The sequence below is a fragment of the Nannobrachium achirus genome (assembly GCF_963921795.1).
Source record: "Nannobrachium achirus genome assembly, chromosome: 16".
NCBI lineage: Eukaryota > Metazoa > Chordata > Actinopteri > Myctophiformes > Myctophidae > Nannobrachium > Nannobrachium achirus.
The window spans coordinates 16,538,857-16,547,397 of NC_137823.1; positions in this window are offsets into that span (position 1 = coordinate 16,538,857).

Here is an 8,541-nt window from a genome sequence, read left to right on the forward strand (position 1 = left end):
CGGCGTGCTTAGTGGGTACTTTTGTGCGACAGTCGTGTATGATGAAGCAGGGCTTTACTTTACGAAAAACATACACATTTGAAACTTGGAGATACAAGGTTTCTGTCCGAGAGCTACCTATTTAGGCCTGGAATTATGTTATGCTTGAAAAATAGCAGATATCCAAGCTCACAGCGTGGCACCGCTTCTGGTTGTCCCTGGAACTAAATATTTTGAGATGGGGGTCCCTGGCCAAATACATGTCATTTGAAAAAGTCACATGAAATGGTTTGAGCAAAACTGACATAGAAACTTAAGTTAAAAAAGGGGGGGAAAAAAAGAAAAGAAAACGTAGAAGGATTTAGAAGACCAATAGAATTCGGTCAAAATATTCAAAGATTTTCAGCGATTTTGCTAAAATAGCTGATCTACAAGCTTGGATTGTATATCTAGAGTATATATGTCATAGTATATTAGAGAAACAGCACATTCGAGACGCGGAGCACTCGTGGTGCGGCACGGGGCGGAGCAAGCGGTCGCCACAACAACGTACTCCAGGCGGTGCGCCGCTCTATTGTCCACGACACTGCGAGCGGCTACCGAAGCCCCCCTGTATCCACGAAGCCCAAACGAGTTACGAGGCCCCCCTGGGTCCACGAAGCCCCAAGCGGCGCGAAGGCCAGCGGACCTTGGTCCTGCTCTTCGCCCCCGAGCGCCGCAGGCGCGAGTGGCCGCGAAGAGCGGGCCAGGGCCGCGCGGCCGGCGGAGCGCCGCGCGAGTTACGAAGCCGTGGTGAATGCAATCGTTATATTTATGCCCAGGCCGTAAGGCCTGGGCAAGCGCACGTTAAACGCCCTGTCCAAGTGACTACAATGGAGCTAATGGCTAGGCTAGGCTAGGCTAGGCTAGGCTAGTAAATAAAGAGTAAACACTTCCGGTCTGCGGCGAGTTCAAAGCGTGACGTAACTCTCTTATATACACTCTGGTGAATGGCAGAGCAGTGGCTGACGTCGCCATCTGGTGGTGATTAGTGTGTGGTGAACGTCAAAACGAGTGCTCCTTGACAACTTTTACTGGTTTCTTGAACATACTGTAACATATATATATAGTATATATAGAGCACCGAAGTCTGGCGTAATTTAATTGCACATCCTACCTGGGACTCGCGGCTTTCTTCCCCATTCTGAAATCCCATATAGACTTATCTTTTATATTGCGTCAAATAAGAACTGTGCTCAAAAATAACCAAATGATAATGGCGGTTTGACTCATATCATGAAGAATAAACTGACTGTGAGAAAGCGGTAATGTTACTGCCACCAAATTAGTTAAATTATTTTTACACTGGCTGTCGTAAAGGATACAGAGCCACCTTCCCGACAGTATCGCAGAGACAGATTGTTTTTGGACCACAATGCTTATATGAGAGGATTTTAAGATGACCCAATGTTATTCTCAGAGAAAAACGTCCGTGGCCTATAGTGACCCAGGGGATGTACGACTTACGTCAGGACTTCAGTACTCTATTGTCACGGGATCATCAGTTGACATTTCTCATTCAGCTCAGCTCCATTTGTGTGAAGGCCTATAATTTAGGTTTAACCTGTTCTGCTTTTCTTATGATATTATGGCAGACATGTCTTACAATGAATGTTGCACTAATAGCTCACATTCTATTCTATTCAGTTCCATTATTATTATTTATTCATGTGTCTTCCCTATATAGGAGCAGAGGAGAATCGAGGAAGTTATGAAGATATTTGAGCAGAAAAAGAGAGTAAGTGATGGATTAGGTTACAGAAGAACAAGGGGCTCTGTATTTACCTATAGCTTAAGTTCCTAAACAACTCACTGTGAAAACAGCCTCCAAGAAGAAAGAGATAGAGTCGTCAGAGAGCTTATGCGACTAACACTGTAGTCATCTGATCTCAGGACCCTTGTATCTTTCTGTTTGACTCCACAGGACCCTTTTATCCGGGAGAAGAAAGAACGCTACGACTATCTGAAAGCTAAATTAAGCATTTAGGTTACATCGAAAGGAGGATCCACGGTTTTGACCAGAACACTTGTGGCAAAGGGTGGGACGTGAGGAAATCACACGTGGCCGGCCAGTCATACTCCCCGCATAAAAGCATGATGGGCTGCTACTCTATCAACTCTACAACCTCATCCTATCCATCCTCTTCATCTCCACCTGTCATAATGTAGGCCAGGGGTGTCCAAAGTGCGGCCCAGGGGCTTAATTCCTAAATTGTACTGTAAACGGCCCACCAGCACCGTCAAAAAAGAATATTTTATAGTATAATTTGTCATATGCATATGTATTTGACTTTGCTATGGTCTGACCGAAAGTACATTTTGTCAGGAGATATAGTCAGCCCTTGGGTGTTTTAATATTTTCTAATGCCGCCCCCTTTGAAAAAGGTTTGGACACCCCTGGTGTAGGCTGTTGTTACACTATTACAGTCATGACTTATTGTTAAATCAACAATTTCGATTTTTTTAATTTACGCATGATATTGTTTTTTTCTCTTATGTAAAATACTAATAAATATTGTATTTTTTTAAACGTGGCATCTGGTTTGTGTGTGTGTGTGTGTGTGTGTGTGTGTGTGTGTGTGTGTGTGTGTGCGTGCGTGTGCGTGTGCGTGTGTGCGCGTGCGTATGCTGGGGGTGTGGAGTTGGGATTGGGAGAATGGTTGGGATGTGTGTGCCACCAGCGCCTAACTCCGTCCCCACTAGGGGGAGCACAAATACAGGGGACATTTCGCGAGTATTTGCGGATATTAAGTCGTCTAAAATGGATAATTTCGGGTATAAAGTCAACTAAGGCGGGTTTCCTTCATTAAGTAATTTTCGGGTGTCTTTGGGGCTTCACATTGGATGTTATGCTAACACCAGGCAGTCAGTTCTGTTCAGTTCTGTTCATATTAACTCACCCATTTCTCCATTCCTGCTATCTCAATTCCTCCTCCATCTGAACCATCCAAATTCCAAAAGTTGCCGTTCTGTTAACCATATTCGCCGCAAAACTTCTTCCGAGTTTTACTTAATTACTCCAGTAACCACACAACAACAACAGATATCACACAGCAGCGTTCCGTCTTTTTTTACCGTCCGGGCTAGAACACACACTCGCTGCAGTGGGTTCCTGGCTTAGCCCAAGCCCAGGCCATGGGGGGGAACCATGGAGCGAGTGTGTTCTTACCCGAACGTTAAAGGAAGACGGACACGCCTGGTTTAGCTCTTCTTAAGTATCTCCCTCTCTCTCTCTCTCTCTCTCTCTCTCTCTCTCTCTCTCTCTCTCTCTCTCTCTGTCTGAGCTCCCGTGGCACGCGTCGTCATTCCACCAGTCGCAGAATTAATTAATTGAAAGATATTGTAGAAGCGCGGCCCGGGACGGGACGGGACGGGGGGGACGGGGGGGGGGGACGGGGGGGGACGGGGGGGGGGGGGGGGGTGGGGGTGCGGGAGGGGGAGCCGGGCTCCCCCTACTGGCAGATTGGGGGAGCCTTTGCTCCCCTTGGCTCCAATAAACAGGCGCCAGTGGTGTGTGCTGAACAAAAAGCATTGATTGTGACGCCGAATGCACATGCGCCCCAATACCCCACGGTTCGACGATCAGGATCGTACGTGACCCCTTGAGTAACAAATGGTTCTTAATATCAAGTCTACATGTCTCTGCCTAACGTAGACCTTCAGGGTAATATAATCTATCAGCATTATTAGCTCAATATACATCGGTTGTGATAGGAAGGTTATTTTATCACCTTCACACTGTGCACACCACCAACTCTTGATTGACAGGATCACTGATCCTTTGTAGATTGTCTCAAAGATCTCATTGCCTTATATGGTACTTCAAGATCATCAAACACAGAACATAATCTGAACAAATGGCACACAATTATAAGATGTACTTTGTACCACCATAGTCGTGCATCCGGCTTTGGCCACGAACACAATTAGCCCGTGTTCAGGAGAGGGAAGCCAGCTCCTCACTTGGCCAATAGTGTTTCCAATATTAAACATTTACGTCAAATCAAATATAACAACAATGGAAAGATTGCAAGTAAGTTCAGACAATTATACATGATAGTCATTGTGGTTCTGCCTGAATTTATGCTACAGTGACCTCTTGTGGCGAATCGTACATGCTGCATGTGTTCTAAACCTCAAGCCATTGATTGTAATTATTTTATGTATGACTGTTTTTATGTTTTATTTAATAATAATAATAATAATAATGGATTGCATTTTTATTTATTTCTTGTGAGACAGTTTTTTGTCTCGTTACCACTGTGTGGGGAGAGTTTATATTTCTTGAATCTGGCCGGAACCTTGTAATATAAAGTTGTTTCAGGTATTCATTTTAGCCCTGTTCGTGGTTGCACTTCCTCTTTAAGAACAACAACAGAGGCGGTGTCGCGTCGTTGTCGTCACTCAGTGCTACAGAAGTGAGGTTTCAGGTTTGTTTGTTTCACATAAGTTTGTAAAGTTCGTTTAAAACAGAATATTCTATTGTTTGTCATTGTTATGGACGTTTGATTTACCAACTAATTTCTTTACGTTTTGTACTATTTGGACATAGCCTTGGAATCTGGATAAAGACTAGCATGGCTGTATTTTAATCAAATCTGACCTACATGTACAAAAGAAGTGCAGAACCTGTAGCCACGGATGTTAACTCAACATTCGGAACATGCGTGCGGTGTATTAGTCCTTATTTTGCAATATATTTGTGTTTTAATCGCGGGCGGATTGATGGATTCCGTCGGAAGACCCCTCTGTATTCCTCATTGGCTAGTGGAGGGGCGCATGAGGTGAAAGCCGGTATTACACTCCGTGTAAACGAGGAGATACAATGGCGTTAAGGCACAGATCGGATTAGAACACTTCTTTATTGATAAATATGTCTTAATATGGTGTACAAATGTTCCGAATGCCGAGTCAACATCTGTGGCTACCGGGTAAGAACTTTAGATTTTACATTTGTAAATGTTTGGAAAAATGGGGACTATTCCCGGTGGATGTCAAGTGACAACTGGGGGTAAAGACCAAGACTATCATAGATAGGTAGCCATAAATTATACTACCAGGAGATGTCGCTAATATTCGGACGTTATAAAGTCCGAATATTAGCGACATCTCCTGGTAGATATAATGTATGGCTAATAGATAGGCCTATTATCATAATATTATGTACGCTATCTGCAAATGTAAGAATCAATAAGATATAGTCTATGATGGTCATCCATGATGGTCTTGATCCAAGGCTGATTTGGGCTAAAAGAATGATGTAAATGAGTTAACAGTGAAGCTATCATTGTATGATATGAATAACTATTTAGTTGTGTTTGTTTGCCTAGAGGCAGCGATACTTTTACACTCATGAAACCATTAAACCATCAGCGTTTCCGTTTTTTATTTTATTTGTCTGTTTATTGGTGGAGTAATTAAGTAACTAAACCTAACAGTACTGTATTCAAGTACAATTTGAGGTACCATAGTGTATTTACATTTTTTTTCTCCGTTGGTCTGCTCTTTTCCCCCCCCTGTACACCAAACCTCTTGTTCAAGTGGTTGATGTAAAAAAAAAGTAAATGACACTCAAAGATTTGCCCCCCCCCCCCCCCCCCCACCCCCTGCAGTATACCTGAGGACCCCTTGGGGGCCCCTGTTCACCTCCCAGTCCCAGCCTTACCAAGTATTAGAGTTCAAAGAAGAAGTGAGTAATTTTTTTATATATGTTTTTCTTTTCTTGTGTTTTGATTTAGAATCCTGTTCAACACAGGCTGAACCTCACCAGACCCCCTGAGACTGGGCATCCGGAACAGAGGAACCAGACTCGGTTCTGTCACATTTGGGAGCGTTTCACTCTGTCAGAGCTGGTATGTGCACTTCATGTCTTCTATATAATTACAGGACCTCTGGTTCTCAAACTTAAATGAGTTACAGTGAAGCTATCAGTGTCTGATATGAATAACTATTGAGTTGTGTTTGTTTGCCTCGAGCGAGAGATACTTGACACTTATTGTATGAAACCATGATTAAACCATCAGCGTTTACTTTGATCTAAGTGTGAAAACGCACAATATAGCATTGTTCCAGTCCTGTAGAAATAAACTGAATTTTCGTCTGACAGTCATCTCTGTGAAGCTCCATCTTAATTTTTGTACAACTGGTCCTGTGCACAGTATCTGAGGGATTGAATGTAGGACTCGGAGTCTCAGAACTCGCAACTGGGGTGGCATTTCATTAACTTAATGGCAAGATGGCCACCGCGTGAATATGGTCTATGGCAGCGAACTGTGTAGTATCAGTGATGTCAGCATGCAGATGGTCAGACAGACATTTGCTAAATGAATAGTTAGATGGTGGAGTAACTAAACTTACCCAACTGTATTCAAGTACAATTTTGAGGTACCTTAAAGGGGTACTGTCACCTAAAGTGGTACTGTCAATTTAAAATATGAGTTAATATTTTATGATGTCATTGTGAGAATGCGCAATTATAAGCCAATCAAATGAATTGACTGTACTTAGACTACTTACTGTACTGGTCAGCTGTTGTTGGGGGGCGAGGGGCAGATTACACTGTGAAATGAGTTTCAGACTATTTCAGACCGTTTTCAGAGAGACCTTGTGACTTACTCTATTATTCTATTATAATTTTGGGGCATGTCAGCAGGCTTTAAGTGGTGCCATGGCATTAGGGGTCCCGGACCCCAGTTGAAGACGCTGCTTTAATGCACTCCTCCCAGCCTATCAAGTATTAGAGTTCAGAGAAGAACCGAGTAATTTCTTATGTATTGTTTCCTTTGTTTTGATTTAGAGTCCTGTTCAACACCGCTGAACCTCACCTGACCCCCTTAGACTAGGGATCCGGAACCGGACCCATTACTGAGGAACCAGACTCGGTTCCGTCACATTTGGGAGCGTTTCACTCTGTCAGAGCTGGTATGTGCACTTCATGTCTGCTGTACAATTAGAGGACCTCTGGTAATCAAACTTTGTTAATTTCAAGTCCCACTATAGCAGGGGTTTTCAACAAGGGGTCCGGGACCCCGAGGGGGTCCTCAGAGTTACTACATGTCCTTCAAATCATTGTAGGATAGAAACCTTTTTTCTCCTTTTTTATATTTTCCACTTGTACCCTAACGTCCATATTCTGAGAACTTTAGCCAAAAATAGCAGATCTACAAGCTCACAATGACTCGCGCTGCGAGGCGTTGTAAACTTGTAGATCGGCTATTTTTGGCAAAGAGGTTTCGTGTAGAGGGGAAAAAAGAGCACACTAAGTTCAGAGTGAAAGGTAAAGTTTATTAAGTATTGACGGTTCAAGTGGTTACATATCTGATAACACAAATTGACATGAATCCAAAATACACTGATGATTATGCTGTCAAACGATGAAACTATAAGGAATCTATGAAAAGGTTGTGGGGGAGGGGTCCTTGCTCCATCTCTTTCTCAACTAAGGGGTCCTTGGCAAGATCACGTTTAAGAACCCTGCACTATAGCTTAACTTGTCGTATTGTGAGTGTACAAATGGAAGAACATGAGAGTACATACGGACCAGAGGGTCCCTAGCGCTCACTTTGAGAACCACTAATACTTAGAAGCAATACTGTGTGTGTATGATTGAATTTGTTTATGCATATTTCTTATAATGGAATGCTGATTTATCATTATATAATTTATATATTTTCTGAATCATTAAAGTGAACCATTAAGGAATCAGACCATTGAGAGGGAACCGTGTGTTTATTATTTACACTCCTCGACTGACAAATACACCAGATGTACAAGCTGACAACACCTTACTATGGAAAAATCAAACAGCGGACAGTATTACATTTTCAGTGACTCCACCTGTGTCCATTCCAGTTAATGCTAGGGACACTGTTCCCCTTGGTGATCAGTACAACTCTAATGCATATTAGATGGAGGCTACTAGTGTCCTCGTTCACTTCATATCAAACCACTTTTCCCCCTCAGCAATAGAACAATATACAGTATGTCTATATGCAAACCAGTAAGACTCCCTAAATCAGGAGATAAGCGACCGTGACAATAAAGTACTATATCATATCATATCATATCATATCATATCATATCATATCATATCATATCATACACAAACTTTGGAAGGCAATGGTAGCCTATCAGGAGGGAATATGGGAAATGGGACAGATCCATGTTGATGAGTATGATGACATGACTGTAGAGATACTGTGTACCGCTTAGCGTGATTTTTAGGAACAATCTGTAGGAGCAGCGTCCAAAAATGTGTTTTTAAAAAATTGGCCAGATGGTGGTGTTAGATGGGACCGATGCATTTTGATGACATGACTGTAGAGATGCTGTGTACCGGTTTGCGTGTTTTCTTTTAGGGCAAAATCTGTAGGAGCAGTGTCCAAAAATGTGTCTTGCAGGAATCGGCCTTATGGTGGCGCTAGTAGAGGGCCATGTGAGAAATGAGGGGGAAAAGTGTGACGTGACTGACAGACAGACGGACAGACAGCCGGTGGAGGTTTTGATAGTAACTGCGACCTGGCG